Here is a 19,785-nt window from a genome sequence, read left to right as displayed (position 1 = left end):
ATGTGCTATAATTCTGCAAATCTGCACAACTGAATCATCACGTTAGAAAAGGACAGGCAGTAACCTGCGTATATGGAGGGAGTTAATTAGGGCAAATTTCAAAAGGGTTGTTAACATGAGCAGAGGTTAATAATGGGCAAATCCGTCACATCACAAATACGGCGAGTTAAGCAAGGTTGCCCAGCAGGTGCCACACACACACACAGAGCTACAGGTGCTGGCTCCAAGAGCCGCAAGGCTTGCGAGAAACAGCTTGGCGGTGTGAATATATTCACACACCCGTAACGAGCCCCAAATGAGCTTCTGTGGGCGGTGCCACAGTCAAGCTGCCATGTGTAGCAATTAGTGGACGGTGTGTCACGGGTGGAGGCACAGCAGCAAACTCTGGAGTGGAGCACCCCAGGAGAGCAGCTCCATGACGCACCTCCACCCAGTTCCGTCAGCAGAAGAACGTCTTCCATCGCCACTCCGAGCTAGGGGACATGGGACCTGCATGGAAGCTTCACCCCTCAGGGACCATGTGGTCTGGGGCCGTTATGAGAGGAGAACTGCTCAGAGATTCACCACGTGAAGTTCAGGTTTGGACTTTGAGCTGCACATACATCAGCAAACCAGCACTAACGCATTACCTCTAATTCTTCCCTCTGGAAAAGTAGACCCATCTCTGAGAGAACTAACCGTACAGCTGTACAGCCCAATTTACAAACAGCTCTAAGTGAAGATTTTATGAAAATGCTCTACAAAATATGTTTCCCATAAATGTTTATTGACAAAATGTAAAAACTGCCCTCAGGTTTCCATCATTTCACATCAACAACTTTTTCCTTTCCTATTTTCTAAGTACAGGTAAATGCTACAGAAATGGTCAGCAGAGATCTGGATTTAAAAGCTGGAATATTCCTTTAAGAGAAAGCTGGTGTTACCATAGCACCAGCTTCAGAGACAGATCTAAGGTATGTCAAACAGAGGGACCATACTCAACATAGAGGGACCACACTCGACACAGAATGGCCATACTCAACACAGAGGGACCACACTCAACACAGAATGACCATACTCAACACAGAGGGGCCATACTCAACACAAAGGGGCCACACTCAACACAGAATGACCATACTCAGCACAGAAGGGCCATACTCAACACAGAGGGACCACACTCAACCCAGAATGGACATACTCAACACAGAAAGACCATACTCAAAACAGAAAGACTACACTCAACACAGAGACCATACTCAACACAGAGAAACCACACTCAACACAGAGTGGCCATACTCAACACATGCTCTTTTCCAGGGCGACTTACAGAAGTGCTTTGTCATCTCCTTACAGAATGTGTCCTAGCCAGTACAGTAGGTTAGAGTTCACATTACCACTGAATTAGTCTTCTGCTGAAATATAGGAATCAATACTAATACCCAGAAGTGCAAAATAAGCATAAACTCTATATAAGATGATAAATGCAATAACAAACCGGACAATAAGTACTAGAGCTGCAGTTACTCAACATAGGGGAAAGATCAATGGTAATTTAAATATTTGACAAATTCTACATAGGGCCCATACCCAACACAGAAGGCCCATACTCAACACAGAGGGGCCAAACCCAACACAGAGGATCCATACCCAACATAGAAGGGCCATACCCAACACAGAAAGGCCATACTCAAAACAGAAGAACCATACTCAACACAGAAGGGCCATACACAACACAGAGGGGCCAAACCCAACACAGAGGATCCATACCCAACACAGAAGGGCCATACTCAACACAGAAGGACCAAACCCAACACAGAAAGGCCATAATCAACACAGAGTGTCACGTCTAGCCCATCTCCCACCTGTCAAGTCTGTTTCCTTTATGTAGCTATGTGCTATCTGTTAGTCTTGGTCCCTCCTTGTGTTTTGTAACACAACCCCTCGTTAGTGTGTTCAGGTGTTCCTTGTGTTTTGTAACACAACCCCTCGTTAGTGTGTTCAGGTGTTCCTTGTGTTTTGTAACCCAACCCCTCATTAGTGTGTTCAGGTGTTCCTTGTGTTTTGTAAACCAACCCCTCATTAGTGTGTTCAGGTGTTCCTTGTGTTTTGTAACCCAACCCCTCGTTAGTGTGTTCAGGTGTTCCTTGTGTTTTGTAAACCAACCCCTCGTTAGTGTGTTCAGGTGTTCCTTGTGTTTTGTAACCCAACCCCTCATTAGTGTGTTCAGGTGTTCATTGTGTTTTGTAAACCAACCCCTCGTTAGTGTGTTCAGGTGTTCCTTGTGTTCTGTAACCCAACCCCTTGTTAGTGTGTTCAGGTGTTCCTTGTGTTTTGTAAACCAACCCCTCGTTAGTGTGTTCAGGTGTTCCTTGTGTTTTGTAACCCAACCCCTCGTTAGTGTGTTCAGGTGTTCCTTGTGTTTTGTAACCCAACCCCTCATTAGTCAGACCCTCCAGAAAGTCGCGATGTTGCGATTTGCAACTTCAACGCAACTTCAAGCAAACCCCGCGAATTCAGGGCGGTGTTGCAACTTCAGCCAATCACCACAACTTTCCCGCAAATTTGACCAATCACTGATGTCGTATTGATGTGACGTCGACAAACTCCCGCCTTACTTCCGTATATACGTTCAAGAGGAGCAGACTGAAAGCAGCATGAGCGACGAAAATAACGTCAAAAAGATCGGGAAAAGCAGTATCCCGGTACACTACATGAAAGCGGGGATAAACTGTCCAGATCAGACCCGCGAATTGATTATCTATGGCCCCCTGAATGATATTTAATTACTATTAGAACCGGCCCGCAGGCCACAGCCGCCCGATGGTGTTTTGCACGCACAAACACTACATTCCCCGCAATGCAACGGTAGCCCGCGAAGTCACTGCAGCGCACGCAAGTGGCGAGGGTCTGAGATAAAGTTTATAAGTTTAAACTTTAAACTGAGATAAAGTTTATTTATCTCTGATCCATATCTATGAGTTACTAGTTCGCTCTGGCACAACCACTGACGATCGATCTCGATAGAATACTTAATTTGTGACCATTTTACAGGCCGCCTGGTAACAACTTACGTTCGCTAACCCCGCCCCCCCCCCCCCCCGTCAACAATTAATGTTCGCCACCCCCTCCAGGTTCAAATCTATGGCGTCAAAATAGGACCTAATGTTTTGAGAATCAAAAAACAGAATCCATAACCAAGAAATTACGTTTTGTAATTGAGAAAACTGTCGTTAATATTGAGAGTTTAAAAAGCTGGTTTGTAAACACAATATTTATGTTTTCAATAGTCTATTTTGAGTTTAATATTCTTGAAGAATCCGTTTTCGTTTTTGTTGCGCCTTTTCTCGTTCGCGCTTCTCTCGGTCTCGCTCTCGCCTCCAGAAGTTTCTCGCTTTTGACTTTTGGACCTGTTTTTACGGGTGGGCGGAATTTACACAGTCATTGGCTGATGGAGTTAAGCCCCGCCCACCCATGCCATTCTACACACACACGATTACAATATACAACAGGGTAGTCGTAACTCCAAACAATCTACTTCAGTCTATCTACTGTGGGTTACTAAAATAGATAATCGTTAAAAATAGCTGATATTTAGAAAACATAAACACACATCTTGCCTGTGTTTGCCGGTGTTGTGCCGAATTCCGACTCAAACTAAGAATTAGGAGAACAGTAACACACTTGATATACCGAAGTTCACCTCCAACTACGTGACCTCACCATTTTACTTTGTTCACGTCGTTACAGACAACCGTGCATCTTATATATCTTAATGACAGTGAAATAAGTTATAATCACAGTACCCGAACCCACCCCGATTAACGGGAGTACTGTGATTATAACTTATTTCACTGAGCACTCTAGGTTTGTCCTAGCTACATAATAAGATATATTTAGGTAATAATTGTCTATTTTATATTTTATTAAAAATTAAATAAGTCAGGTTGTCATTAAGATATATAAGATGCACGGTTGTCTGTAACGACGTGGAACAAAGTAAAATGGCGAGGTCACGTAGTCGGAGGTGGAATAAATATTGTGTTTACAAACCAGCTTTTTAAACTCTCAATATTAACGACAGTTTTCTCAATTACAAAACGTAATTTCTTGGTTATGGATTCTATTTTTTGATTCTCAAAACATTAGGTCCTATTTTGACGCCATACAAATCTCACTTCAAGCGATCTTGAAAAGTTGGCAACCCTGAATAAATAGGTAAATAGATAATTAAAATGTACTACTAAATAGAGGAAACCATACAACATTTACTCCCTATTGTAATGTACTCACAAAAAAGCAAAAACACACCGCAACTTCCATCGCAATTTTTTTGAAAAACACCCGCAACATCAAACATTTTAGCCCGCAACAATCACAAAAAAGGCCCGCGAAATCCTGGTGGGACTGATTAGTGTGTTCAGGTGTTCCTTGTGTTTTGTAAACCAACCCCTCATTAGTGTGTTCAGGTGTTCCTTGTGTTTTGTAACCCAACCCCTCGTTAGTGTGTTCAGGTGTTCCTTGTGTTTTGTAAACCAACCCCTCATTAGTGTGTTCAGGTGTTCCTTGTGTTTTGTAACCCAACCCCTCGTTAGTGTGTTCAGGTGTTCATTGTGTTTTGTAAACCAACCCCTCGTTAGTGTGTTCAGGTGTTCCTTGTGTTCTGTAACCCAACCCCTCGTTAGTGTGTTCAGGTGTTCCTTGTGTTTTGTAAACCAACCCCTCGTTAGTGTGTTCAGGTGTTCCTTGTGTTTTGTAACCCAACCCCTCGTTAGTGTGTTCAGGTGTTCCTTGTGTTTTGTAAACCAACCCCTCGTTAGTGTGTTCAGGTGTTCCTTGTGTTTTGTAAACCAACCCCTCATTAGTGTGTTCAGGTGTTCCTTGTGTTTTGTAACCCAACCCCTCGTTAGTGTGTTCAGGTGTTCCTTGTGTTTTGTAAACCAACCCCTCGTTAGTGTGTTCAGGTGTTCATTGTGTTTTGTAAACCAACCCCTCGTTAGTGTGTTCAGGTGTTCCTTGTGTTCTGTAATCCAACCCCTCGTTAGTGTGTTCAGGTGTTCCTTGTGTTTTGTAAACCAACCCCTCGTTAGTGTGTTCAGGTGTTCCTTGTGTTTTGTAACCCAACCCCTCGTTAGTGTGTTCAGGTGTTCCTTGTGTTTTGTAACCCAACCCCTCGTTAGTGTGTTCAGGTGTTCTTTGTTTGGTGTATTTAAACCCTTTGTTTTGTCTAGTCTGGTCATTGTTTGTTTCCTTCTACAGGCCCATTTGCTATTGTGCCTGACATTATATTCAGTGTCACGTTCCGGTTGGTTCTTTGTGTTTCACTATGTCTTTATGTGTTGGTTATGCTAGTGTTATAAACTCACTTTCAGATTTGCCCCAAGCTTGCTTCTTTGACCCTGATTTTGGTTTACCCTTTAGTAAATCTCTCCTCTCAGCATTTGTGTCTGCCTCATGGCTCCATGACACCCCAGGGGTTACACAGAGGGACCGTACTCAACACGGAGGGGCCATACTCAACACGGAGGAGCCATACTCTAAAACAAGGAGCAGGCCTTTGACTGCTACAATATATAAACTTCTCAAAGGAGTCAAACCTTTTTTACCATATACATACTCTCCAAAGGAGTCATGGCTTTGATACAGGACAGGCTGCTTGTATGTGTCGTGACTGCAGCTGTGTTAAGTACAGGACTGTTCCTCCAGGACCAGCCTGGCAATGATCCGGGGAGGAAACTGTCAGCATCTCTGCTGTCTAACTAACCGGCTGTCTAACTAGCTAGTCACTTGTAAATACAGTCTGCCTGTGAACAACAGCGAGACATCTGTGAGCTTGTCTCAATAACGGGCTCATGAAAGAAGATCCGTGAATCAACTGACAGGGATCTGAATCAATGCATGAATCCAATGACTAAATCATTACCCTAGTATTTGCCCCATTATCAACATTAACATAAACTGTTACTATATGTAAATTATTAACCAGAGAAGAATATACAATTTGCATACTCAGTTGCTCCGTGCCCTTAAACAAACTTGTCAAAGTGACTTTAATCTCTTCCTGCTTGCAGTGGAATCCAAATGCAGATGTAGGCTGCACTTGATTACACCAATTAGATTTGAAAGTAACGAAGGAAGCTGGAATAAAACAATGCCAGTAGCCTGTCCCCACGGAATAAACGATCATGGATTTAAGACAGCTTTACTTGTCCATAATCTGCCAAGGAGCCCATCCAAACAGGACTACCAGGATAATTATTTCCGAATTGATACATTCGAGACCAGCTTCCCTGAGCGGTGGTGCGCGCGGTGGTGCGCGAGCGGCGAGCGGTGTGCGGCCTGGCGAGACGCGTGCGCGCCGTTCTGGTCACCGTGCTGCCGCGCACCACTGCAGTTTAACACACTCTTCGGTTTCACACACACTGCAGTTTAACACACACCGCTATCCCCAACGGCTCCCGCCCACACACCAGCCAGCCAAGACATTCAGTCGCACGCGCACCGCTATCCCCAACGGTTCCCGCCCAAACGCCAGTTTAGCGCGCGCCGCTATCAAGAGACAGACTGGCCGTGTCACACAAACAGACAGCAAAAACAGTTTTGTTGTCTAATGGTGCAGTGGTAGAGGAGAATTGGAAGTGTGGCAGACACCGAATATGTAATTAACTGGACACAAATCTGTTAGCATTGGCTTACAGACTCAGGTGTCTGGCAAGCCGAGTCCGTTTGGCAGGCTGGCGGTACGCAGCAGACGAAGGTGCAGACATGGAGGTTTCTGCACTAGACATGAGACGGGAACAAACCACATATCTGTTTGGAGAACACAACCGTCCACACAATAGCAGCATAAACAAACAAGCTGTCGCTGAGGTGCACGATGCAAACAGCCTCCCTGTGATTAGCGAAGACACTGGGCTGGATCGGACCGAGCCGGAACCGGGAGGGTGGCGTTCCAGTGATGGCCACGATCCACACACCACCATCACTCAGCGCCGTCACAGGCTGTAATCTTTAAGTGCGTCAAACCGTTAATAATGAACAGGCCCACAGAGGCATACAAACAGCTGAACATTCAGACTGGCTGCACTTCCACCTGAATATATTAAGCACACAGCTGATGAAGGACTTCTGTTAACTGAGGTTTTTTTTCTTTTCATAAAAAAATATTTTCCCAACCTTGAAATTACCAAGGTGCTGCTTACTAGAGTCCTAAATCCTAAACTGTATCAAACATACACATACTATAAAAACTATTCCTTTAGTGTGCCTGTTTCTCCAAATGTTTTATATATGTTTTTGTTGGAATATAACAAAAACATCTGATTTATACCAAAAACATTTCGGTTTAAAGCAGCATTTGTTACATCTACAAACTCCGAACAGTCTGACTCAGTTTAAAGGGGGAAAAGCAAATTATGTGGTAAATACTTTCAAAACTGGCAACTGACTAGATAAGGTCAGGGTAAAAGAGGAGCTTTTAATCAACAGCAGACCAAAATTACCTTAAAAAATCTGTTACAGTCTTACAATAAGTAAGAGCTTTAAGATTGGCGGCCAGGAGTGGGTTCTGTGTGCGGCGTGATAATAACGGCATACTAATGGCTGAGCGTTTGAAGGCAGTGTCTCAGGTCACTTAACACCATGGCCGTGATTAGCTGCCTGGGAGCTTGTGGTGTTCCTAATTAGGTGTTTGGTGTTTGTAAGGATTTATGACTCACAAAGAGAGAGTGGGAGACAAGAGGAGTGTGTGTGTGTGTGTGTGTGTGTGTGTGTGTGTGTGTGTGTGTGTGTGTGCATGAGTAAGAGGGAAAGAGGTCAGGAGAGGAGAGTTGTAAGCAAAAAGCTGCCAATTAGTGTTTGATTTGGTGTGTGTAGGTTGATGACTACAGTGGGCATGCTCTGCTCTCCCAACCCCTCCCCCAACACCATCACCCGCACCCCCCCAACCTGCATCGACAGGCGCCCTCATCTGCTCTGCGGCTTCGTGTGGACGTGTATTCTGGGTGTAGATGTCTCCTCCGCTTCACCGCAGTGCTGCCAGCTTCTCACGGACGTGAGTGACACCTCAGAACTTGCCTCTGGATTCTGGTTGATCAGGTCACCTACCAGTAGACCTACATGTGCCAATCAGTTTACGTTGTGGCGGTTATTTGTTAATCTCTGCTTGAAATACTAGGAAGAAATTATGAAATGTGCTTTTTAAATTACACCTCTAAAAGTTAAGGACAGATTAAAAATAACACACAATTTGATTGCTTTGTTGAACTGTGTGTAGAGTGAACCTGTATGGAGGCTCTGTCTCCGTAGTCTGATCTGCTGAACCGCCACACAGTGAATGCCACTTATCACATTTTCAGGGTCCTCAAGCCGACTGACGCACGTAGCGCAACTGGCACTCAAACCTAGTGACAGATCACACCTCTGCACCAGTAGAAAGTGTTTGGTTGCATCCTGAAAGGTGGGTTGTTAGTTCCCAGGCTATGGGTCTGGTCCAATCACAGACCAGCCCAACCGCATGCTACATGTGCTCATTAAAAACAGCATGCTGAGTTGGACTGAGCTAACAATGCAGAAGAAGAGGCGACTGTCTGACTGACTGCCTGTCTGACTGACTGCCTGTCTGTCTGTCTGCCTTTCTGTCTTACTGACTGAATGTCTTGACTGCCTGTCTGATTAACTGCTGTTCTGTGGAACGCAACACAACACATTTGATAGTCAGAGTTCCTGCTCCACTACTGGCAGGTACATAAAGTAATACTATAGTACATAAACAAATACTAGGGGTGGCACGGTGGTGTGGTGGCACGGTGGCGTGGTGGTGTGGTGGTGTGGTGGTGTGATGGTGTGGTGGTGTGGTGGTGTGATGGTGTGGTGGTGTGATGGTGTGGTGGTGTGGTGGCACGGTTGTGTGATGGTGTGATGGTGTGATGGTGTGGTGGTGTGATGGTGTGGTGGTGTGGTGGCACGGTTGTGTGATGGTGTGGTGGTGTGATGGTGTGATGGTGTGGTGGTGTGGTGGCACGGTTGTGTGATGGTGTGATGGTGTGATGGTGTGGTGGTGTGGTGGTGTGGTGGTGTGATGGTGTGGTGGTGTGGTGGTGTGATGGTGTGATGGTGTGATGGTGTGATGGTGTGGTGGTGTGGTGGCACGGTTGTGTGATGGTGTGATGGTGTGATGGTGTGGTGGTGTTATGGTGTGGTGGTGTGGTGGTGTGATGGTGTGGTGGTGTGATGGTGTGATGGTGTGGTGGTGTGATGGTGTGGTGGTGTGATGGTGTGATGGTGTGGTAGTGTGGTGGTGTGATGGTGTGGTGGTGTGGTGGTGTGATGGTGTGGTGGTGTGATGGTGTGGTGGTGTGATGGTGTGATGGTGTGGTGGTGTGATGGTGTGGTGGTGTGGTGGTGTGATGGTGTGGTGGTGTGATGGTGTGGTGGTGTGGTGGTGTGATGGTGTGGTGGTGTGATGGTGTGATGGTGTGGTGGTGTGATGGTGTGATGGTGTGGTGGTGTGATGGTGTGGTGGTGTGATGGTGTGGTGGTGTGATGGTGTGGTGGTGTGGTGGTGTGATGGTGTGGTGGTGTGGTGGTGTGGTGGTGTGGTGGTGTGGTGGTGTGGTGGTGTTATGGTGTGATGGTGTGGTGGTGTGATGGTGTGGTGGTGTGATGGTGTGATGGTGTGGTGGTGTGGTGGTGTGATGGTGTTATGGTGTGGTGGTGTGGTGGTGTGATGGTGTGGTGGTGTGGTGGTGTTGTGGTGTGATGGTGTGGTGGTGTGATGGTGTGATGGTGTGGTGGTGTGATGGTGTGGTGGTGTGATGGTGTGGTGGTGTGGTGGTGTGATGGTGTGGTGGTGTGATGGTGTGATGGTGTGGTGGTGTGATGGTGTGATGGTGTGGTAGTGTGGTGGTGTGATGGTGTGGTGGTGTGGTGGTGTGATGGTGTGATGGTGTGGTGGTGTGGTGGTGTGATGGTGTGGTGGTGTGATGGTGTGGTGGTGTGATGGTGTGGTGGTGTGGTGGTGTGATGGTGTGGTGGTGTGATGGTGTGATGGTGTGATGGTGTGATGGTGTGGTAGTGTGGTGGTGTGATGGTGTGATGGTGTGGTAGTGTGGTGGTGTGATGGTGTGGTGGTGTGATGGTGTGATGGTGTGGTGGTGTGGTGGTGTGATGGTGTGGTGGTGTGGTGGTGTGATGGTGTGGTGGCACGGTTGCGTTATGTGGTGATTTGCGCTGCTGCTTCACAGCAAGGTGGTCTGGGTTTTTGCGGTCTGCTCTGTGTGGAGTTTGCATGTTCTCCCTGTGCCTGGGTGGGTTTTCTCCGGGTACTCAGGTTTCCACCCACAGTCCAAAGACGTATGTGTTCGGTTGATCCGTCACTATAAATTACCCGTAGGTGTGTGTGTGTGTGTGTGTGTGTGTGTGTGTGTGTGTGTGTGTGTGTGTGTGTGTGTGTGTGTGTGTTGCCCATGTGGTGGATTGGGGACCTGTTTGCGGCTACCTTCGCCCCATGATGCTGGGATTGGCTCCAGTGACCCAAACTAGAGGAATTAAGCAGTAAAGATAATGGATGGATAAACTACTACAGTACATACATAAACTAATACTACAGTACTAATACTACAGTACATAAACTAATACTACAGTACATAAATAAAGTAAAACTACAGTACATAAATAAAGTAAAACTTCAGGTCATTGACTAATGCTACAGTACACAAATAAAGTAAAATTACAGTACATAAATAAAGTAATACTACGGTACATAAACTAATACCACAGTACATAAAGTAATACTACAGTACATAAATAACCTTATACTACAATACATACAAAAATCCCTCGTGTACCCTTCAGGTACTGAACAGTGGAACAGTGGAAGTTCTGTGCTGGGAAACCCATCATGGCATAATCACGTACACGTAGTGTTTATGAATGTTGTTTGCATTATCATTAATGGAGAAAAGCTCAGCTGCATCAGAAATGAGAAGGCATGGGGCACCTGCAGAGTCCACACTTGAACTGCAGGAAAAGTTTTCCAGAAGTGCTCAGTGGTGTGTGTAATTACACAGGTTCAGTGAATGTGTTCAGTCATGTATCAGCTTCTAGATATGAGGCACAGAGTCTTAAAGGAGAGGTAGCTTCACCATGGCTGTGTTGTCAGATATAAACACAAGCCACAATGAGGCAGAGAGAGAGGGAGAGAGAGAGAGAGAGGGAGAGAAACAGAAGAAGAGAGAGGAAGAGAGAAGAGAGAGAGAGGGATGGAGCAAGAGATGTCCCCTGTCTCTCTTTCTTTCTACTTTTTTACTCTCTCTCTCCCCCTCTACTTCTCTCTCTCTAACCTCTCTCTCCCTCTCTCTACTTCTCTATATCTCTCTCTTTCTCTCCCTTCCCTCTCTCTCCCTCTATCTCTCTCCCACATTAGGAAGTCTCTTGTAATTTGGAAGTTCAGTATTGCAAAGCTCTATTGATTGTTCTTAGTGGGGGGCGAACAGAACAAACAGACATGGAGAGAACCATAAACAAGTGTTTTTCTGTCAGTAAACACACACACACACACACACACACACACACACACACACACACACACACACACACACACACACACACACACACACCAGAACCTTTAGACTAATATTTCCACTTCAAATGTGACATCTGATTGGCTACACTGCAAGTTTTACCCACAAACACATGAAACAAAGGAAACACCCCCAGACAGATCAGATGCCCCCCCATCAGGAACGCCTATCCTCGTTTACTCACACCACGGCGCTGATCAGGTTCAAGTGCCTCTTCACCGCTGGCCATCAGACCTCGCTAACATTCCCCACCCCGCCGCCCTCTCTCACTTCCTGCTGGACTTCGGATCCGGCCCAGTGCGGCAGGACATGAAGTCCCGAGGTCATGTGAGGGGGGCGAAGCTCCGCCCACTGCCGGAGTTCCAGCTGGACTGTCACAGTGCACTTAGGGGGACGCAGGACGGCCATTTACACTGATCTAAATGGGGCAGCACATCCAGCCTGCTTCACGATCATAATTACACATCCACAGAGCTCCCAGATTCCAGGAAGAAGAAGGCCATTTTCTGTTAATGTAATCTCCCGCCTCTCTGTCTCTCTGTCTGTCCCTGGATCTTCTCTGAATGTCCTGAGGACAGCAGACCTTCCATCACAATTCTGGCCTCGCCTGACACTTTCATTTGCATATAAACCAACTTAATATGGAGCTGCACTGAATGACCAATGTCTTATAACTGTTCTGATTACAGAAACACAATGACTACTGAAAACAAATTACGTTAATAAGCACAGATTGGTTTCATTTCTGGGATGCGTGCTTCTCTGCTCACGACCTGCAGGAGGATGGTGTGTTTCGTTTACTCTGGTTAAAGTCTGAAGGTGAAACACCTTCCAGTAAAAAAAAACCTACATTTTGTCTCACTCAGGTAAAAAGAGATATCACATACACTTCTGTTGTTCTTTCTGTCAGGTTTGGAGACACAAACCTGTGTCAAAGGCTGTTTTCTGCAGGGAAAATACGCTCAGGGAAAGCAAAAAACAGAATATCATCATTATATTGTCACATCATTATACTGTATTATCATATCATTATATTATTACAGTATAATTATATTACCATATTATCATTAAAACATTAACACACATTGAATAAAGAGTCAGCAGGTAATTTATACATGTCGTAAAATGCGATGACATTCTAAAGAAATGCCAACAAGAAGGTACAGTCGGCCCTGTGTTACAGTACAGCAGCAAGACAGCTAGCTGTGATGTTTCTTCTAGAAACATCACAGCTTAAAGTTAAATTGGTGCTGCTGTAGCAGGCATATGAAAGGGGCTTAGTGGGCCTGTGCAGTCCCCAGGCCCCTTCAGCAGATGGGCAGGGTATTACAGACACTGAGCTATGGAAGATTTAACTATTGATCTATACCCGAGGAAAAAATGCTTATTGCAAGGCACACTGCTCTCAGGCCTGTGAGAATACAATCACTATTCAGGAGATTAGGGATCGAGAGAGGGGAAACCATAAAAACATGGCACCAGGACGACTCTCGGCACTCAATAGAAAGAGATCACAGACGACTCTGGCAGAGAGGAGCGTAGTGCGCCCTGAGCGAGGTTACCTCAGCGAGGTTAGGGGTTGTGAAGGTGGCTGCTCCCTCGTTTCCTCAGCGAGGTAGGGGTCGTGAGGATGGCTGCTCTCTCGTTACCTCAGCGAGGTAGGGGTCGTGAGGACGGCTGCTCTCTCGTTACCTCAGCGAGGTAGGGGTCGCGAGGATGGCTGCTCTCTCGTTATCTCAGTGAGGTTAGAGGTCATGAGGATGGCTGCTCCCTCGTTACCTCAGCGAGGTAGGGGTCGTGAGGATGACTGCTCCCTCATTACCTCAGCGAGGTAGGGGTCGTGAGGATGACTGCTCCCTCATTACCTCAGCGAGGTAGGGGTCGTGAGGATGACTGCTCCTTCATTACCTCAGCGAGGTAGGGGTCGTGAAAATAAACCACCATTAAATAATGTGAATAAAAAAGCGAATTATTTTGAATCATTTCGACTATATGTATAAATATTTAACTTAATTGAGTTTAACTGGTGCGCGCAGTTACAAAATTTGAGAGGTGCATGACCTTGCGAATCGACAGCGTGCCCTCGCGCACGGGCGCACGGGTGCACGGGTGGAGCCACTGCGATTGCGTCATTTTCACCGCGCAGACCCTCGCCGCTTGTGTGCGTTGCAGTGACTTCGTGGGCTACCGTTGCATCGTGGGGAATGTAGTGTTTGTGCGTGCAAAACACCATCGGGCGGCTGTGGCCTGCCCGCAGGCCTTGACTTTGACTTATGTGCTCTATGTGGTATGAAATAGTTTGGGCAGGAATGATCCCTCTCAAGATTTTGTATGCCCCGCCCCCTGAAACACAGGTGTTGGGACAGAGAATGCACAATGATCCCTCTCACTTTCTTGAAATGATCCCTCGAAGTGCAACAGCTCGGTGGCAGAAATGGACTTTCCGTCTCTTAAAAGACTATGAAAAATCACTTGGAGTGGATGGGTTGGTGCTAGAAATGTTAAACTTGTTGGAAATACATGTATGAACCCATAATTGTGAAACAAAACACTGAAAACAAAAAAAAAAACAGTTTATCCCTGCTTTCATGTAGTGTACCGGGATAATGCTTTTCCCGAACTTTTTGCCGTTATTTTCGTCGCTCATGCTGCTTTCAGTCTGCTCCTCTTGAACGTATATACGGAAGTAAGGCGGGAGTTTGTCAAGACGACATCAGTGATTGGTCAAATTTGCGGGAAAGTTGCTGTGATTGGCTGAAGTTGCAACACCGCCCTGAATTCGTGGGGTTTGCTTGAATTTGCGTTGAAGTTGCAAATCGCAACATCACGAATTTCTGGAGGATCTGTCTAACCCTAGAGCCCTCATACTCAAATAGCGGCCCGCAGGCCACATGGGGCCCGCGAGCTGTATTGAAAAGTGTTTTTTTTTCTAGGAATCTTTTTTTTTCAATTGGGCTATCCGCTCTTATTTTGAAATTGCGCAATGCGATCTCAAGACGAGGCCGGGGATTGCCTTTATGGCAACAACAAACAGGTAGACGCCCAAATGCGTCGTCCCCCCTCTCCCTCCTCGACAGTTTACATTCGCTCCACCCCCCCCCCCCCCCCCCCCCGTGACTGGCCCCATCAGTGATTGAAAAAATTAAATGTGGCCCGTCATCATTTCTATTTGAGTACCCCTGCCCTAGAGGCTAATTCTAACCCTAGAGCATAACCCTATCCCTAGAACATAACTCTAACCCTACAGCATAACTCTAACCCTAGAGCCTAATTCTAACCCTACAGCATAACCCTATCCCTAGAACATAACTCTAACCCTACAGCATAACTTTAACCCTAGAGTCTAATTCTAAACCTAGAGCATAACCGTAACCCTATCCCTAGAGCATGGGTCACCAAACTTTTTGAAACTGGGAGCTACTTCTTGGATACCAATTATTGCGGAGGGCTACCAGATTGATACACTTCAATTGAGCAAAATTGGAGGGGGGGTTGGGTTTGGGGCCGAACAAAAGTAGTTGAGCGCACTATAGTGAGCTATTTTTAGATCAGGCCCGCGGTCGACTCATGACGTGAATCATGGTGACCCCTGCCCTAGAGCATAACGCTAACTCTAGAGCATAACCCTTACCCTAGAACAGCCCTTCTAATCCTGTAACCCTAAGAGCCTTCATCTTCCACCTGCAACCACCTCTTACACACCAGGAAATCTAAGAAATTCTGATTGAATTCTGAGGTTTTGGTCAAATGCAATAAAGTTACAAATAAAGACAGAAACTACCACCCATAGACCACAATTATAAGAGTTATTCCAGAGTTATTCCAGAGTTATTACATGGCACTCAAACCTTCACTTAAGCACTTAACCCCAACTGCTGCCCGGGCGCCAGGCCTGCACACTGGGTATGTGTGTACCACAGCCCCCTAGTGACCACTAGTGTGTGTGTGTGTGTGTGTTCTCACTACACAGGGGTGGGTTTCCCAAAACGATTGTAGCGCTAAGTACTTCGTAACCTTGTATGAAACGTTTCGGGAAACCCACCCCAGATGAGTAAATGCAGAGGACTAATTCTGTTTGGCAATTCACAATTTGCAATGTTGGCAACTTAAACTAGCAACTTAAACTTCAGTGACCGGTCAGACCTCAACTGGTCAGACCTCGACTGGTCAGACCTCCACCTGTTCTCCTCCTGTCTCCACCCCCTGTGATGAACCCTGCCTGTGGACAACCAGAACTACTCAGTGTAGTTCCTGCTGAGTCACAGATCGCTTGATTCAGAGGGAAATTTAAAATCTGGCTAGTATCTACAATCTGTACATATCATAGAATATCATATTTCACTATTAAATATCAATTAACCAGCTAATGCATCATTTAATATATATCATTTATTAAATATCAGTTATATTTATGATTTAAAATATATGAGTTGACGAGCTAAAGCATGAAACATTGTCATGTTTCATCATTAACTACTAACTTGTATGCACTGATTGCAGATAATAACCCTCTCATTTCCAAAGGAAGCTAATGATTTCAAGCCAGACTCATGGAGCTAGTTGGACTTGGACTTGACTTGGACTTGGCCCTCAAAAGACTTCCTGAACAAGTGTTACACATGTTCTGTGTGGTAGATCTGTCTGTGGTAGACCTGTCTGTGGTAGATCTATCTGTGGTAGATCTGTCTGTGGTAGATATGTCTGTGGTAGATATGCCTGTGGTAGATCTGTCTGTGGTAGACCCATCTGTGGTGGATCTCTCTGTGGTAGATCTGTCTGTGGTAGATCTGACTGTGGTAGATCTCTCTGTGGTAGATCTGTCTGTGGTAGATCTGACTGTGGTAGACCCGTCTGTGGTAGATCTGTCTGTGGTAGATCTGTCTGTGGTAGACCCGTCTGTGGTGGATCTCTCTGTGGTAGATATGTCTGGGGTAGATCTGACTTTGGTAGATCTCTCTGTGGTAGATATGTCTGTGGTAGACCTGTCTGTGGTAGATATGTCTGTGGTAGATCTGTCTGTGGTAGATCTGACTGTGGTAGACCCGTCTGTGGTAGATCTGTCTGTGGTAAATCTGTCTGTGGTAGACCCATCTGTTGTGGATCTCTCTGTGGTAGATATGTCTGTGGTAGATCAGTCTGTGGTAGATCTGACTGTGGTAGACCCGTCTGTGGTAGATCTGTCTGTGGTAGACCCGTCTGTTGTGGATCTCTCTGTGGTAGATATGTCTGTGGTAGATCAGTCTGTGGTAGATCTCTCTGTGGTAGATCTGTCTGTAGTAGACCTGTCTGTGGTAGATCTCTCTGTGGTAGATCTGTCTGTGGTGGATCCGTTTATGACGGGCTGATAGAGAGTATGTTAAAAGCTTGGCTAAAATCTGGAGATCTTTCACTCATGTCGGATGAGATTTTTAAAGCTAGTAATGTAGCTAACGAGAATTATGCTGTACTTGAAAATATCAGTAATTTCACTGTTGCCCCCCCACACACACACACACATGCACACACACACACCTGGAGATGTCTACTACACAAACACAGTCCTAATCCTATCTGCATTTCTCATCTGTGGGTGCTACCGACCATAAAAAGGATTTGGATGGTGGCCAGAAATTAATTCTCTTTCTTTCTCTCTCTCTCTCTCTCTCTCTCTCTCTCTCTAACTAACACACACACACACACACACACACACACACACACACACACACACACACACACACACACACACAGATCAAGATATCTTCAAAGTGTGATGAATTTATCCGGTTCATTAAAAATATCACTTAGATTTAGATCAAGAATTCATTTCCCAGTGTCGAACACACCACACATACTGATTACTACATTAAATACTGGTATGTGTTTTTTCTCCAATAAAACTGGAAAAATAGAACAGCAAAGTAAAACAACAAGCAAATAAATTCTCACTGTCAACAGCAAACCAGCCGAATCCACAGAGCTGACACCACATGCTAACTACACAGAGCTGACACCACACCCAACTCCACAGAGCTGACACCACACCCAACTACACAGAGCTGACACCACACCCTAACTACACAGAGCTGACACCACACCCTAACTCCACAGAGCTGACACCACACCCTAACTACACAGAGCTGACACCACACCCTAACAACACAGAGCTGACACCACACCCTAACCACACAGAGCTGACACCACACCCTAACTCCACAGAGCTGACACCACACCCTAACTCCACAGAGCTGACACCACACCCTAACTCCACAGAGCTGACACCACACCCAACTACACAGAGCTGACACCACACCCTAACTACACAGAGCTGACACCACACCCTAACTACACAGAGCTGATACCACACCCTAACTCCACAGAGCTGACACCACACCCAACTACACAGAGCTGACACCACACCCAACTACACAGAGCTGACACCACACCCTAACTACACAGAGCTGACACCACACCCTAACTACACAGAGCTGACACCACACCCTAACTCCACAGAACTGACACCACACCCAACTACACAGAGCTGACACCACACCCTAACTACACAGAGCTGACACCACACCCTAACTCCACAGAGCTGACACCACACGCTAACTACACAGAGCTGACACCACACCCTAACTACACAGAGCTGACACCACACCCTAACTACACAGAGCTGACACCACACGCTAACTACACAGAGCTGACACCACACCCTAACTACACAGAGCTGACACCACACCCTAACTACACAGAGCTGACACCACACCCTAACTCCACAGAGCTGGCACCACACCCTAACTACACAGAGCTGACACCACACCCTAACTCCACAGAGCTGACACCACACCCTAACTACACAGAGCTGACACCACACGCTAACTACACAGAGCTGACACCACACCCTAACTACACAGAGCTGACACCACACGCTAACTACACAGAGCTGACACCACACCCTAACTCCACAGAGCTGGCACCACACCCTAACTACACAGAGCTGACACCACACCCTAACTCCACAGAGCTGACACCACACCCTAACTCCACAGAGCTGGCACCACACCCTAACTCCACAGAGCTGACACCACACCCTAACTCCACAGAGCTGACACCACACCCTAACTCCACAGAGCTGACACCACACCCTAACTACACAGAGCTGGCACCAGGCCTTAACTGCACACATCGTCTCGGTTAGCATGCCAGCGACTCCATTGCAAACACACTGCACGTCAGCCTCTTTACCCGCTCGAGCTGACAGATCGGCTTGACCTCTCGTTGTGGCGCGTCTCTTATGGTTTATAAATGTTCTCACCCGCTGTGATTATGATCAGAGGAACCTGCAGTCATTACACTAATGGACGTGCTCTAATTGATGACATACTCATTTGCATTGTGTGTTAATTACCTAAATCACTTAGCTGCATCTGCAAATTCTAATGCGTGCCCTCTTTCTCCGTGAGACCAGGGGTGTCCCTCAGAGACACAGCTACTCCTCTCCCTACCAAGGTAAATAAAAAAAGCTGTGCTAAGTCTAAGAGCCACAAAGTCAAAATAGATTTATTATTATGTGTTTGCATCCGAAAAGACTTAAGTGTGTTTGCATCCAAATTGCCAGGACCAGCCAAGAGTCACCAGAAAGCAGAAAGCGCATAAATATCTAAGCACTGATCCATAAATAACACGGAACGATTAAGGCAGGCCGGCTCTGAAAGGTTCCTGTCCTGGTCCTAGAAGCGCTCATTCTTCCAGAGTCTAAATATAAAGTGGCTGATATGAAGTGCCCTTAATTATCTGTGATGAAGCGGAAAAAATCCCAAGGGGAGCCACACAAACGAAGCTTCTATAAACGAAGCTTCTATAATCGAAGCTTCTATTATTGGAACTTCAATAAACGACGCTTCTATAAATGAAGCTTCAATAAACAAAACTTCTATAAACGAAGCTTCTATAAATGAACCTTCTATAACACAGGTCAACAAAACAAAAAAAATTTACTGATGCCCAAAATATTTTAATGAATTTGGGGTATTTTTGGGGTGCTGATTCTGAATATGCTATCAGTTTTGCCAGATTGGCTCAAGTTTTTGAGATTTTTGGTATCTTATTTATAGCACTTATATAGCATTAGCATATAGCATTTATAGCACAAGAAGAAGTTGTAATAACGATCCAGACACATTCTGTTACATTTGTGGTGAATATACACTGCAAAAACATAGAAGAAACATAACAGACTTCATTAAAA

The 19,785-nt window shown here is 45.9% G+C and overlaps 1 protein-coding gene across 1 annotated transcript in view; it reads right to left on the bottom strand.

Moving 5' to 3' along the window:
• Positions 1-19,785, bottom strand: part of LOC143498922 (transmembrane protein 132C) — a 186,249-nt gene that overhangs the window by 127,196 nt on the left and 39,268 nt on the right. The gene's annotated exons all lie outside the window — the stretch shown is intronic.

This window comes from Brachyhypopomus gauderio, unplaced genomic scaffold (assembly GCF_052324685.1).
Source record: "Brachyhypopomus gauderio isolate BG-103 unplaced genomic scaffold, BGAUD_0.2 sc124, whole genome shotgun sequence".
Classification (NCBI taxonomy): domain Eukaryota; kingdom Metazoa; phylum Chordata; class Actinopteri; order Gymnotiformes; family Hypopomidae; genus Brachyhypopomus; species Brachyhypopomus gauderio.
The sequence above is the reverse complement of the archived record's forward strand: the minus strand, read 5'-3'. Positions and strand labels throughout refer to the sequence as shown.